Genomic DNA, 13,771 nt, shown 5'->3' on the forward strand with positions numbered 1-13,771 from the left:
TAGGATATGGAGGGAAATCAGGAACAGGTTACTGAGCTGGATAATCAGCCATGATCATTGTTATAACCCACAAGTATCTTATGGGATGGGCATAATCAACTTCCCCGTGAACCTTGCAGAATACAAGCTCCCCTGTTAAGGGGACGAGGGACCTCTAAACAATGTATAGTTGTAGGGCATGTAGTTAGGCACTGGCATGGCAGATGTAGTTGGGATCTATTGTGCGACGTATATAATAGATATTGTAAATTGAACTACTCGGTGTGGATTCCTTTGTGGTCTCATAAAAATAATATTGAATAGCGGAACAGGTGCAAAGGGCCGAATGGCCTACTCCTGCTCCCATTTTCTATGTTTCTAACTGCTTCCAATGCATTGACATTCTTCCTCAATTAAGGAGACCAATACTACACACAATACTCCATATGTGGCCTCACCAATGCCCTGTACAACTGAAGCACAACCTCCCAACTCTTGTATTCAATTCCCCTGGTATTAACTGATTGATAACATTTGATTAGCTTTGCAAATTACTTGCTAAACCTGCATTCAAACATTTTGCTATTCATGAACTAGGACACCCAGATCCCTCTGCATCTCAGGGCTCTGAAATCTCTTATCATTTAGATACAGGAGGGATTTTTCAGCTGTTCAGGAGATAATTCCAGGATTTTTGACTTAGTGACAGTGAAGGGATGACAATATATTTCCAAGTCAGGATGGTGAGTGACTTGGAGGGGAACCTCCAGATGGTGGTGTTCCCAGATATCTGCTGCCCTTGTTCTAATAGATGGTAGCGGTCGTGGGTTTGGAAGGTGCTGCCCAAGGAGCTTTGGAGAGTTTTTGCACTGCATCTTGCAGATGGTACATACTGCTGCCTCTAATCATCGGCGGTAGAGGGTTTGAATGTTTGTGGAAGGGATACCAATCAAGGAATATTGTTGGATCAGCACACATCCAGGCAAGGGGAGAGTATTCCACCATGCTCCTGACCTGTGCATTGTAGATGGTGGACAGGCTTTGGGGAGTCAGGAGACAAGTAACTCACTGTAGGATTTCCAATCTCAGACCTGCACTTGTAGCATTTCTCTTGTCCAAGCAACCACCAATTCCCATTTAAACAAATTTGTCCATTCTGTTTTTGCAATAGTTTGTGATCGAATTCCGCATTCTAACAACCCTCTGTAGAAATATCTTTGTCGAACTTCACCTTTTAATGTTTTTGCAAATTATCTTAACATGTCCAGCCTCTTTTGATCATTTCACTCACCAGTAAAAATCATTGTTTATTGGCACGGTGGCACAGTGGTTAGCACAGCTGCCTCACAGCACCAAGGAGCCTGGGTTTGAACCCGACCTCGGGTGACTGTGTGGAAGTTTATACGTTCTCCCCGTGTCTGCATGAGCTTCCTCCGGGTACTCCGGTTTCCTCCCACATTCCAAAAATGTGCAGGTTATGTGGATTGGCAATGCTAAATTTCCCCTCGGTGTCCAAAAGGTTAGATGGGGTTACGGGGATAGGGAAGGGGTGTGAGACTAGGTAGGATGCTCTTTCGGCGGGGCGGTACGGACCCGACGGGCCGAATGGCCTCCTTCCGCACTGTAGGGACTCTACCTTAGACTAACTTTTCATAAATTTAAGAGCCCCCTATTGGGCCACCCTTTTACTTTTTTTTTTAGCTCTGATGTCAAAATCTTACTTTCTTGTGTTAAATTGGAATTAAACTCAGTGACGGTAGATGTGTTGTTTCCTCTGGAAGAGCGAGTTGCTCATTATTTATACACTTCCTGCAGCTATGCCTCTTTGCTCTGATTTACAAGTAGCTTCCATTACTGCCAGAACAATCACCAACCATCAGAGCTTATTATTTGCTCTTAGGCTGCATTAATAACAGTTGTGTGCCTCGAATATCCTACAAATGTTGATTTTATACCAGTGTTTCTCCTAGATTGTAGCCTAGTGCAACAAATAGAGGTAAGGCTGAGTTTATCGATTCAAAATGAATGACTTGATGATGTCGGATAACGCAAATCCGGTCAGTCAACTGAGCATTAGTCATGAGCTACGCACGACACCACTTCATTCACGGAGATGAATAACTGGTTAAGGTTGGAATTGAAGGTTCAGATATGAGCACAGAAAAAGCATGTTCCATCGGCTGCTGGGATTAGGGAAATTTTGCACTTGAAATTGAACTGATCAAGGCTAAATAATGTGGTTTAGAATGTTCGATTGATATTTTGGAAGTTTTACTCAATATGGTGGAGTTTAGGAAATACTTTGTAGAACATTGTCATGTTGGTAGGTTCACCCTTGGCTGTGTTAAGGATTGCCTGGAGTCATTCGCCTCACAAGATTCGCTCTTCATCATGTACCCTTTTGCCTTCATTTTACACAAGTTCTCTGTATTTTATTCCTTTGTAACATTTTACACATCGCCGTTCCTTATGACCGCCCTGAGACCCTAGTCCCCTACACTTACCTGAGTGGCAGCAGGTGGTCAAGACCCCACAGGCCCATTTCTCCCAACTCCCCAGAGATCTGACCCTGAAATTGGCCAATGGCATTTAAATGCAGTTTGATTATTCAAATTGCCATGGTCCGATTTTACCCCGGGTGCACAGGATTCTAACTGGGTTCAATTCCCGGCTTAGGTCACAGTCTGTGCGGAGTCTGCACTTTCTCCCTGTGTCAGCATGGGTTTCCTCCGGATGCTCCGGTTTCCACCCACACGTTTTGAAAGACTTGCTTGTTAGGTGAATTGGACATCTGAATTCTCCCCCCGTGTATCTGAATAGGCGCCGGAGTGTGCCCGACTAGGAGAGTTTCACAGTGACTTCATTGCGGTGTTAATGTAAGCCTACTTGTGACAATAATAAAGATTATTGTTATAACTGAATATAATGCTTTGCCACTGGTAACCTGCTGGCAGTTAAAATTCCCACCTTTATTTCTATGGATCTTTGGCTCCTAATGAAGGGTAATTAAGGATGCTCAATAAATGCTGGCCTAGCCAGTGAAGCCCAAACCCTGTGAAGGAATACATTTGAAAGAGGCTACCCCTCAGGATTTGCAAGGGTGAACTAGCTGCTTTGTGTCAATTAACAACGTTAATGTGGACTGGCAATTTGAATTGTGGTTAGAATCTGTGAAATTGTGAAGGAAAGATAAAAAACGTACATGTCTATAGCGCCTTACACAATCACACAATGTCCTAACACTCATTGCAGCCAACGAGACACTTATGAAGTGCCATATCTTTTAATGCAAGAAAATATGGCAACCAATTTAAGCACAGCAAGATTTCACAAGCAGCAATGAAATAAATGACCATAGCAAATGTTAAATATTGACAGAGCAACAAACACTGGGCAAGAACAGGGGGACGAACCCACCTCCGCTGTACTTCATAAGACTGATGTTTTGCACCCACCTGAGAGGGCAGCACCTCAAGTTAAAGTCTCCTCTGGAAGACAGCACCTGAGAGGGTGCAGCGCCCCCTGTAAAATCATCCTAGATGATGTGCTCAAGTCTTTGAATGGGGGTGGGGGAGGGTGGTGGGGCAGGATGTTGGGATGGGGGAAGAGGTTGAACCCACAGGCGTCTGACTTGAGAAATAAGAGTACGATCACTGGGTGAAAAGTGAGACTGTGGCCCTTTCCCCGCGAGTTGAGCCTGTGTTTTTAACATGTGCACTGCATTTTTACATAATGAGCGGTTTGTCTTGTGCTCTGTTCCCCTGCCTGTTGTGTCACACATCAGTTTTTTTTTGCTGCAGCAACAGCCTTGTCCTGCCCTGGTGTGCCGTTGCCTGTTGGGAATGTCACTCATCATTTTTGTTGCATCGCTATGGGGAGATCAGTGAAGGCAGATGTTCAGTGCCAGCCGACAGAATTATCCTGGAGCATAACTGTCAGCTTCATAATGGAGGGTTCTCTTTTGGGCAGTGCTCCTGGGAGCCTCGCCAGCATTTGTGTAGGTGCTGAATCCTTCTCATTATTTGGAGATGGACAGCACTGGTGTCAGGATTTTTTAAATTTCAGATAGACAGGGTGGGGGTGGAGGAAGCGGGGGTGGTGATGTGGGGTGGGGGGGGGGGGGTGAGTGGGAGACGGGAGCGGAGAGGGAAATCAAATCAGAATTCTACGTGCAGAAAGAATCTAACAGGTTTCATATTTTCTATCCTTTATAACTTCTGAGTATTTGCAGAGAAATTCTTTTGCATCTTCATTTTCCCCCCCCTAACCTCTGTAATTTAGTTAATTTGATATTGGTAGCTACCGTGGGACTTAGCAGTTGTTTATTGACTAGTTTCAGGTTGGTCACTTGTGTTTTAGGGAACATAAATGTGCAATTGACTGTAGGTGGTTCATTTTGGAGTAAGATGGCAAAGTGTTTTAGGCCTTTAACTTGCAACAGATTTGATGGATTGAGATTGACGAGCCTGTTGACCCCTCGGGATGAATTCTCTTTCATTCTAAGTTGGCAGTTTTAATTGGCATACTTGTGTTCTTGGTGCAATCATCCCAAGTACCTTTTGTTTATGAATATTTTATTAATATTGATATATGTGGTTGTTTATTGAGCTTTATATTATGTTTAAATTTAATGGATAATTATTAGGCTATTGCCAGTTATTAATGAAGTATAAATTTTACAACTTGAGCTGTCTTCGATTAAAATGAAAGGAGAGTACAACGTCGGTCTGATTCACTCTTGCACATCGCATGTAGCTGGTTGCAGATTGTTATTAGTAAGAATCTAGAATCAGGGGCTGGATTCTCCGACCCCCCCACCGGCACCAGAGATTCGGCGGGGGTGGCTCCCCCGGCAATTCTCCGGCCCATGATGTGCCGAAGTCCCGCTGCTGTCATGCCGTTCTCCCTGGGGTCCTGGAGGGGGGTGGCGAGGGGCGATCTGGCCCTGGGGGGTGCCCCCACGGTGGCCTGGCCCGCGATTAGGGCCCACTGTAGCCATCTAAGATGGACACTGGGCTACAAAATGGAGAACTGCTAAGGCTGCAGGGAAAAACAGTCTTAGTGAGGACAAGCAGCTTGCAGTAGACTAATTTGAATTCTGCACGTACAGAAACCAGTTTTTGGCCAGGTGCAGAGTTTCAGCCAAAGGTGCAAATGGAAACAGATCTGCATAGTAATGAGGTGATCCAGATCCAGACCCCGCACAATAGAAACATTTAAGTATCAATGGATACTTTTCCATAGACGCCCAGACAGAATGGCGCCATAGCAACCAACACAAAGAGCCGTAGGGACCGCCCCACCCATCGAGGAACGACCCTCAGATTGGGGGGTTTGGAAGATATCGATTGGGAGAGGCCCAATCGATACCTGGCAGGTGAAAGAACCGCCCCAAGGGGGGCACGGACTTCTAGGACCTATAAGAGTAGGTCCCACACATGGTTCGGTCTGTTTTTGCTCCGGCTCAGGACTGCTTGCTTGCTCCGGCCCAAGTCTGTTGTTTGTTACATCGCATCCTGACTCCAGTTTCATCACCAGCCGTTGAGCCTCAGGCATCGAACTGTAAGTGCCAATACAACGATCGCTACGTGATCCAGACCTTGCTAGATCTTGACAACTTTACTATTCAGAAAGTTGCAGACCAAGAACGGGACGAAGGCCTTGTTCCCTGACCTTGCCTGTTCCTGTCTAGATAAGTATTTAGTTGTTTAGTATTAGAAGTAAGTTAGTCTCTTTAGCGTATGCATGTGTATTTATTATATTTGTTATAATAAACACCAATCGTTTGGACTTACTAATCGGTGTACGGATTTATTACTTTGAACCTGACCTTGATATACTTGTGGCGGTGTCTAAATACGGCACCTGGCGACTCCGAGTATAATTACACATACAGAGCTATAGTAGTGTTAAGCACACGGCCTTTAAACGGAGGCGTGTTAATCACACTCCAGTAAAACGAGCAACATTTAGTGGCGACATCCTGACGGGACGCGGTTACAAGTGGCACCCCCACTCCGTCGAGGACCCAGAAATTTGATTTAGAAATCCAATTGAGAAAAAGGAAAAATCACAAGTAATCAAGGTGTTCAAACCAATAAAGATAATTTGGAAGTGTGTTTTGTGCATGCGTACTAACAGGGTTGTAAGGTTAACCTGAGAGCTTTTTTTGTTGCGACGAACTGTCGGGAGTTTTTAAGCTGAACATAGCGAAAGCCTTACCCGTCTTGTAAAACATTACCTCAACACCCCCTGTCCTAAATTAAGAGAGAAAGAGAAAATGGCCATGCAGGCAATGGAACGCCTCATGAACCCAGAACGGTTTGTGGTCGCAGCAACCAGCAGTAGCCGAGTAGGTCAGTGTCCCGTGTGGGAGCTGGAACTCCGCAAGTATCTGCAAGGAAAGGGATGGCCCCTTTGGAACGAATTCTGTTTGAATGAGGAGACAGGTCCCGGAAGTATAGGACATACTTGGTGGGAGAACCTCTCTCAAATTCATAAAAAGAACTTAAGTAAAGCGCGCAAGCCGATGGCAATCGTGTCCTGTTTGGCACAGTTGCGAGGCACTGAGGAGGTCGTTCAGACGCTCCGAGCAGAGTTAGAAGAGAGAAATAGGATGAGCAAAGTTGATGTCAGGGACATAGAAAAGGAAAACATGGAACTAAGAGGGAAGCTGGCAGAGAAGGGTAGAGAGGTGGATGATGCCAAGAGGGCACATCAGTCATGTCTAGCCCATCTGAGCAGTTCCCAGACCCAGTATGAAAAAGCCTATCAAGACGTGCAACGTGCCGTCCTGATAAGAGAGGAATTGGAAAAGCAGGTAGAGGCATTGCAGAGGCAATGCTCTGACCTTAAGGCAGCATTAAGAGCACTCCATGCTGCCACCACAGAACAAAGACAAAGCACAGTGGATCATGCCAAGTGTAGGAAGCAGATTGCGGAGCTGCAATCTCTGCTTTCAGTGCAGAATGGGTTCCAAAGTACTTTTGGAACACAGCTAGATGAGGAGAATGCCCCAGACTGGCAGGAATTAAGTGAGACAGCGCAGCGCTATGTTCAAGGAACATGTGCGCCAGCAGCGCAGCAGAAAAGGATAGCACCCCAACCCCCCACAGATCAAATAGCTACCGTACCTATGAATCCAGTCACCACCCAAAGGAAAGCGACCACAGAAGGTGCACCCGATATCACCTACACCACCCCCTTAACTGTAACCCAACTCAGGGACGCGTGTGAGAAAATCACTCCGTTTCTCCCCACCGCAGACCCCCACCAATTTTTCGCGAAAGTGAAACAGCAGGCAACCATGTACGGCCTGGAAGAGAGAGAGCAGGTTAAGCTCACGGTTCTGAGCTTAGACCCGTCTGTAGTAGCAGCCCTCCCCGACCCACAGAACGTTGGAGGAGGCACACTAGAGGAAATGCACACCTCCATTTTAGATGCAATAGGGTATAACCGAGGAGACCCAGTTGAAGGACTAAATAAATGCAGACAAAAGAAAACAGAGCATCCCACAGCATTTGCAGGAAGGCTGTGGATCCATTTCAACGCAGTTTTCGGCGATTTAAACCGAGCGCATTTGAACCGTGACAACATGGTTAAATGGACGCGCACCATAATTTCCCATGCCACAGATGCAGGACAGAGTGCTTGCAATAGTTACGACCCCTCAGAAGAGGCCCATAACGAGAAATGGGTTCTGAAAAGATTGTCCCGCGCTTGGGAACAATCGGTTCAGGGCAAAAGTAAAATAAAGACCCCAGAGGAAGCTCAGGCTGCAGCGGACATTCAAGCAGTAAAAGCGCCCCAAAGCCCCGCATGGGTAAATGAAGGGAAGAACAGCCCTCCACAGAAGTCGCTCGAATGCTACAACTGTGGCCAATTAGGACATTGGGCTAAGGAATGCAATGCACCCCAAAGATCACAGAGAGCCCAGCAGACAGGCACTCTGAACAGAAATAGAGCAAAGCCGATCCATAGTATAGGGATACAGTCAGGACAGATCAATGTGGACGGAACGGACTGACGGTGTTCGGGCTCCCCCACTTGGGTCTGTGACACTCTTTGGGATCAATCCGGAAGGCCGGTAGTCACAGCAAAGGTTAGAGGGAAGCCCATAGAGTTACCTTGGGACACAGGAGGGTCCCGCACCACAATTAATTCCACCACCACGGCACAGGCAGACACGTGGCCGACCACCTCCACCATCACACTTAGCGGTTTCACAGGACACTCACAACAGGGACACATTACAGCCCCCGTAGCAATCCAGCTAGGGAACATCGCTACCAAACACCCCGTCGTTTTAGTAAATCTTCCCCGTTCAGCAGAACACATATTGGGTATAGACTTTATGAATGCCCATAGCCTGTCGTTCGACCCAGTAAACCAGTGTGTCTGGCGAATGGTAAGGTCAGACAGAGCACCCGCTACTCTCACAGTAGGAGAGTACGCAAATCGGATTAGCGCAGTAGGCGAATATTCTTTCGACCTGACTACACTAAACACGGACAGACAAGTGAGAGCAGTTTTAAACAAACACAGGACAGCATTTGCCAGTCACCGGCACGACTGCGGCAGAATGACTGGACAAGTGCACGTTACCGGACCTGACCCCCGACCACAGAAACAGTACAGATTTCCCCTAGAAGCAGAGGGAGAAATAGGGAAACTAATAGATAGCTTATTGGAGCAAGGTGTACTTAGGACAGTAGCCTCGACCAATAATGCTCCTATTTGGCCAGTGAGAAAGCCCGACGGATCATGGCGTCTGACCATTGATTATCGGGAGCTCAACAAAGTAACCCCAGCAGTAGCCCCCACGGTAGCAACAAGTCCCGAGACCATGCTCAAACAGGGACTCCACTCCAAATATTTCACGGTATTGGACATTAGCAATGGCTTCTGGTCAATCCCATTGGCAAAGGCGTGCCAGTGCAAATTTGCCTTCACATTCAAAGCACAGCAGTATACGTGGACATGCCTTCCACAAGGATTCCACAATTCCCCCTCCATTTTCCACCGACAGCTGGCGAATGGTTTAGAGAAATTTTCCCGACCCGAATGTCTGGTACAGTATGTGGACGACCTATTACTGCAGACAGACACCAAGGCAGAGCACATTACGCTTCTGGCCGAACTCCTGGAACTTTTATCCTCGATTGGATGTAAAGTTAACCCCAGAAAGGCCCAGATATTGGAAAATAAAGTGATGTATTTGGGTACAGTCATCACGCATGGCAAACGCGAGATCGAATTCAAAAGGATTGATTCGATTGTCAAATTGCCCCTTCCCCAGAATGTTTCAGCCCTCCGGTCGTTTTTAGGACTGGTTGGTTACTGTCGGAACCATATCGATGGATTCACCCCACACACACTCATGACCGGACGCCCTATGAAAGGTACAGAATTCCTTTTAGGACTAGACATGACTAGCCCCGAAATAACGGCCCTCACGCATGAGAAAGCTGTTAAAGACCTAGTTGAGACTGTGAGGTCTGCACAGATCGCAGCCGCAGTTCAACTGGGAAAACGACGTAAACAAAGCACAGCTTGCTTTAATAAGAACGTACACCCCACAGAATTTCAGGTTGGGCAACAGGTAATGCTATCTGTGTATAACCCCAGCAGTTTTTTGGCACCAAAATATTCCGGCCCGTATTCAATTTCGGACAAAATTAGCCCCTCAGTTTACAGGATAAAATACCCCAATGGAAAGACTGCGTGGTTCCATATTAACCAACTGAAGGCATATGGAACACAGTCTAACCACGCACACCATGTCTTACTGGACGCAGCAGAACATCTCGCCCCGCCTACTAGAGACACGTTTCCACCATCCCCCTCACAGACCAGTTCATCATCGGACTCGCCCACGACTCCGCCCACTGACCACAACAGACCACGCCCCGAAACGCCCACAAGCTGCCACAGCAGAGACAGCGATACTGACACTGACTTTCAGGACAGCCACAGCACACAAACCTACAGCCCCCACTGTAGCGACTACGACCCCGACTCCAGTTAATCACACTCCAGTAAAATGAGCAACACCACCGATCGACAGGCGGGCCTGTGCCATGGGGGCACTCTTTTCCTTCCGCGTTGGCCATAGCCTTCACGATGGCGGACGCGGAAGTGACTTCCTCCCTTGCGCATGCGCGGGGATGACGTCAGCAGCCACTGACGCTCCGGCGCATGCACGGACTTCTGCCGGCCGGTGAAGTCCCTTCGGCCCCGGCTGGCGTGGCGCCAAATGCCTTTCCCGCCGACCGACGGGGCGCCAACCACTCCGGCGCAGGCCTAGCCCCTCAAGGTTGGGGCTTGGCCCTGAAAGGTGCGGAGAAATCCGCACCTTTGGGGCGGCCCAACGCCGGAGTGGTTCACGCCATTCCATCGCGCGGGGAGCCCCCGCCCCGCTGGGTAGGGGAGAATCCCGCCCAGGGTCCTTATCCATCCTTTTGGATGTGTAATGGAGGGAGCTCTGGAAAATGTTAAGGAAAAGAGAAATATGTTTAAAGCTTGTTGAAATGAATATCTCCAAATTAAATTTGTACACTTATTTCAGTGAATAAAAATGGAAGCACTAAATTTACGCCACATTGGCGTTCTTTCTCTGAGGGTGCCGTTTATGGGTGTTCACCCCACTTCAAGATATTCTTGCATATAATCAGAGCTAACACCCCCCCTCCCCGCCTTCACTGCCTCTTTCATGGGCATGGCCCCCCTCAGGTCCTGACTCTTGGCAGTGCCAAACTGACATCATGATGGTGCCAACCTGCTTGGCACTGCCAGGGTGCCAGGGGTCTGCTCTGCCCTGTCCCCAACTGCCCGGGGGGCTCCAATGGCCTCCAACACCCCCAGAGTGGTCATCATACCTGGTCCCCGCTTGTGGACATCAGTACTAATCGGCGTCTGGATGAGGCCTCGCCGAATGGATCATTTAAATATCATTAACTGGATTACGCATAGCAAGAGCATGATCGAGATCCCGCTGCATTCTGCAGCTCAGGTGACTCATGGCTGGTTTTGTGCCCGGTGCAAAGTCTATTTTGGGCTTCGACCCCGATGCACCTGGTGCAACAGGATCGGCGCCAGGTGCAACGCAGTGGGAAAATCGTGCCCATTGTCTTTGAAAACTCGCAGGAATATATCTAGGTTAAATATTAAGAAGGCTTGGACAGAATGGCTGAAAGTGTTAGTGGCCAGCAGCATCATCCCTAAGGACATCGGGTCAGTGTAAAAGAAATTTGATGGCCGGAATTTACTCATTTTTTCAGAGTGGCAGTGTGGGTGAATAAAAGCAGTGGGGAAGCTGTCGACCCAATGACGGCCATTTTAGGCACTCCGTGAAAAAAAAGTAAGTGGTGGGTCGCATTACATCACGCTGGCTGAGCCCACCCTAATAGAAGTTTCCCCTCCCCCCCCACACTCCTGAACAACCCCACAAAACTTATTTCAGCCCCCATAGAAACCCCCACCATCGAGCCCTCCTACTATGGAACATCCCTTCCCCTTCCCCACCACGGAGCCCCCCACCGTGGACATAGAACACAATCTCCATGGAACATCCCCCCTCCCAGTGCTGCCACTGGCGCCACCCCCTGGCATGCAATGCCGGATGGTAGTTCCCCAAGCAGTGCATGGGCAGTGCCAGGTTTCTGTCCTGGCTTGACCATCCCCCCCCCCCCCCCCCCCCACTTAAGAAAGGACTTAAGCTCGCTGACATTTTTGCGTGCAGGGTCGTCTCGTATGGCCTTCTCCTTTTGTGCAGCCCTGTCCCATTGTCGCAAAATCCTAGGTACGTCACTTCAGAGGCCTGGAAGGTGTATTTTTCGCGATTTAGACAGACCCCAGCATCACAAAGCCTATTAATACTTCCTCGAGGATGGCCACGTGTTCTTCAGGTGTAGTGTCGGTGATGAGCAGGTCATCAAGGTAAATCTTGGGAATCCTCTGGAGGAGATTTTCCATTGCGTGCTGGAAGTTAGCACAGGCTGAAGTGATTCTAAATAACTGTCTGGTACACTGGAAGAGGCTTTTTGGGTAATGATTGTCGCAAACTTCTGAGATGCCTTATCCAGCTCTAGTTGTAGGTAGGCGTGACTGAGGTCTAATTTTGAATAGGTGAGGCCCCCTGCCAGCTTGGCATAGAGGTCTTCAATTTGGGGAATTGGATACTGATCGACCTGGGCAGCCTGGTGTATGGTCACCTTATGGACCTCACAAATCCTGATAGAACAATCAGGTTTAAGGACAGGGACTATCGCCACTGCCAACTCTGATAACTGAACCGGCTTAATTATACCCAATGCTACAAGTCTCATTAGCCCTGCTTCACCCTTCTGATGATATGCGTATGGCACTGGCCTGGCTCTAATGAACTTAGGTGTTGAATCCGGATTGACATATATCTTGACTTTTGCACCTTTAATTCAGCCCAATTTCTCATGGAAGATGTCTTCACACCTCCTTCAGGCACCTTGGAGGATGTCGTTAGATATTTTGAAGATCTCCAGCCAGTTGAGCCTAATCGTCTGTAACCAGTTTCTTCCCAACAGACTGGGTCTATGTCCTTCCACGACAACCAAAGACAGATCGGCCTCCTGCCCTCTGTAGGCCACTGGGATATTGACCGAGGATCTTCAAAATTCAACATCCCCTCAATGTCTGTTGAAAGCTTGACTGTGGTACTCTTAAAGCTTAAAGTCTGTGCTCCTGCACGCAGACTCACTCACTATGGTCACCGGGACCCCAGAGTTGATTTCCATTTTAAGCGGTGCACCCTTATGACAATTTCAATCTGAGCTGTTTTAATCAATTGGGCTGCATTCAACCGACGCACAAAATTCTCTCCTTCAGAACTCATCTCCACTATGTGCAGAGGTGCTATTTTCTTTCCCCCAATGGCGTGCTTTACCTCGCGCAGCAACGTGGGTGAATGTGCCCTCTTCAGTTGCAACAGAAGCACATGAACACCCGCATATGGCAGGTTTCCTGGGCTGGTACCTCCCGCAAAGATAGCAGTGTACCTCGGATTTGGTTTCATGCTCTGATTCCTTCCTGTTCCTTGGGTTCTGGTCCTGCCCCGAGGACTGAGTCTGACTCTGAGTTGTGCCTGCTGATTCCGCCGCAGACCTCACAGATGTACAGCCCTATACGTGGCTAACCTCCCCTTCAGCCACGCTTTGAAGCTCAGTTGCTTCTTTCTCGGCGCACTCCATTGCCTGAGCTATCTCGATCGCTTTTTCCAACAAGAGTGTGGTCTCCACCTTAAGCTTCTTCTGGGTATTGAGGTCATGGATCCCACAAACCAGCTGGTCGCACAACATGTCACTGAACGCAATCGCAGGCTCACAATGCTCAGTAAACTGGTGAAACCTGGCTATGAAGGCTGAGACAGACTCCTCATGGTTCCTCACTGCAGATTTGAACTTATAACATTGGAGGATAATCGAGGTCCTTGGATTATAATGCTCTTTAACTAATTTCGCTACCTCGTCAAATGTCTTTGAGTCAGGTACCTCTGGGGACATGAGGTTCCTAATCAAATTGTAGGTCTGGGGCTTGCAGACTGTCAGAAGTATCGCCTACTGCTTGTCCTCTCCTGTGTTCTCTTTCCCAGTAGAGAAGAAATGGAGTTATTCGGTGTATTGACTCCATGTCTCCTCGGTCAAATGAGTCCAATTGCCCAATGATAGGCATTTTCACTCATGACTTAAATGGTTCAGACTCTTGCTGAGCTTCTCTACTTTCTCAACTGTTCCTTCATTATCCCCTCGATTCACAATGA

Source organism: Scyliorhinus canicula, chromosome 4 (assembly GCF_902713615.1).
Source record: "Scyliorhinus canicula chromosome 4, sScyCan1.1, whole genome shotgun sequence".
Lineage (NCBI taxonomy): Eukaryota > Metazoa > Chordata > Chondrichthyes > Carcharhiniformes > Scyliorhinidae > Scyliorhinus > Scyliorhinus canicula.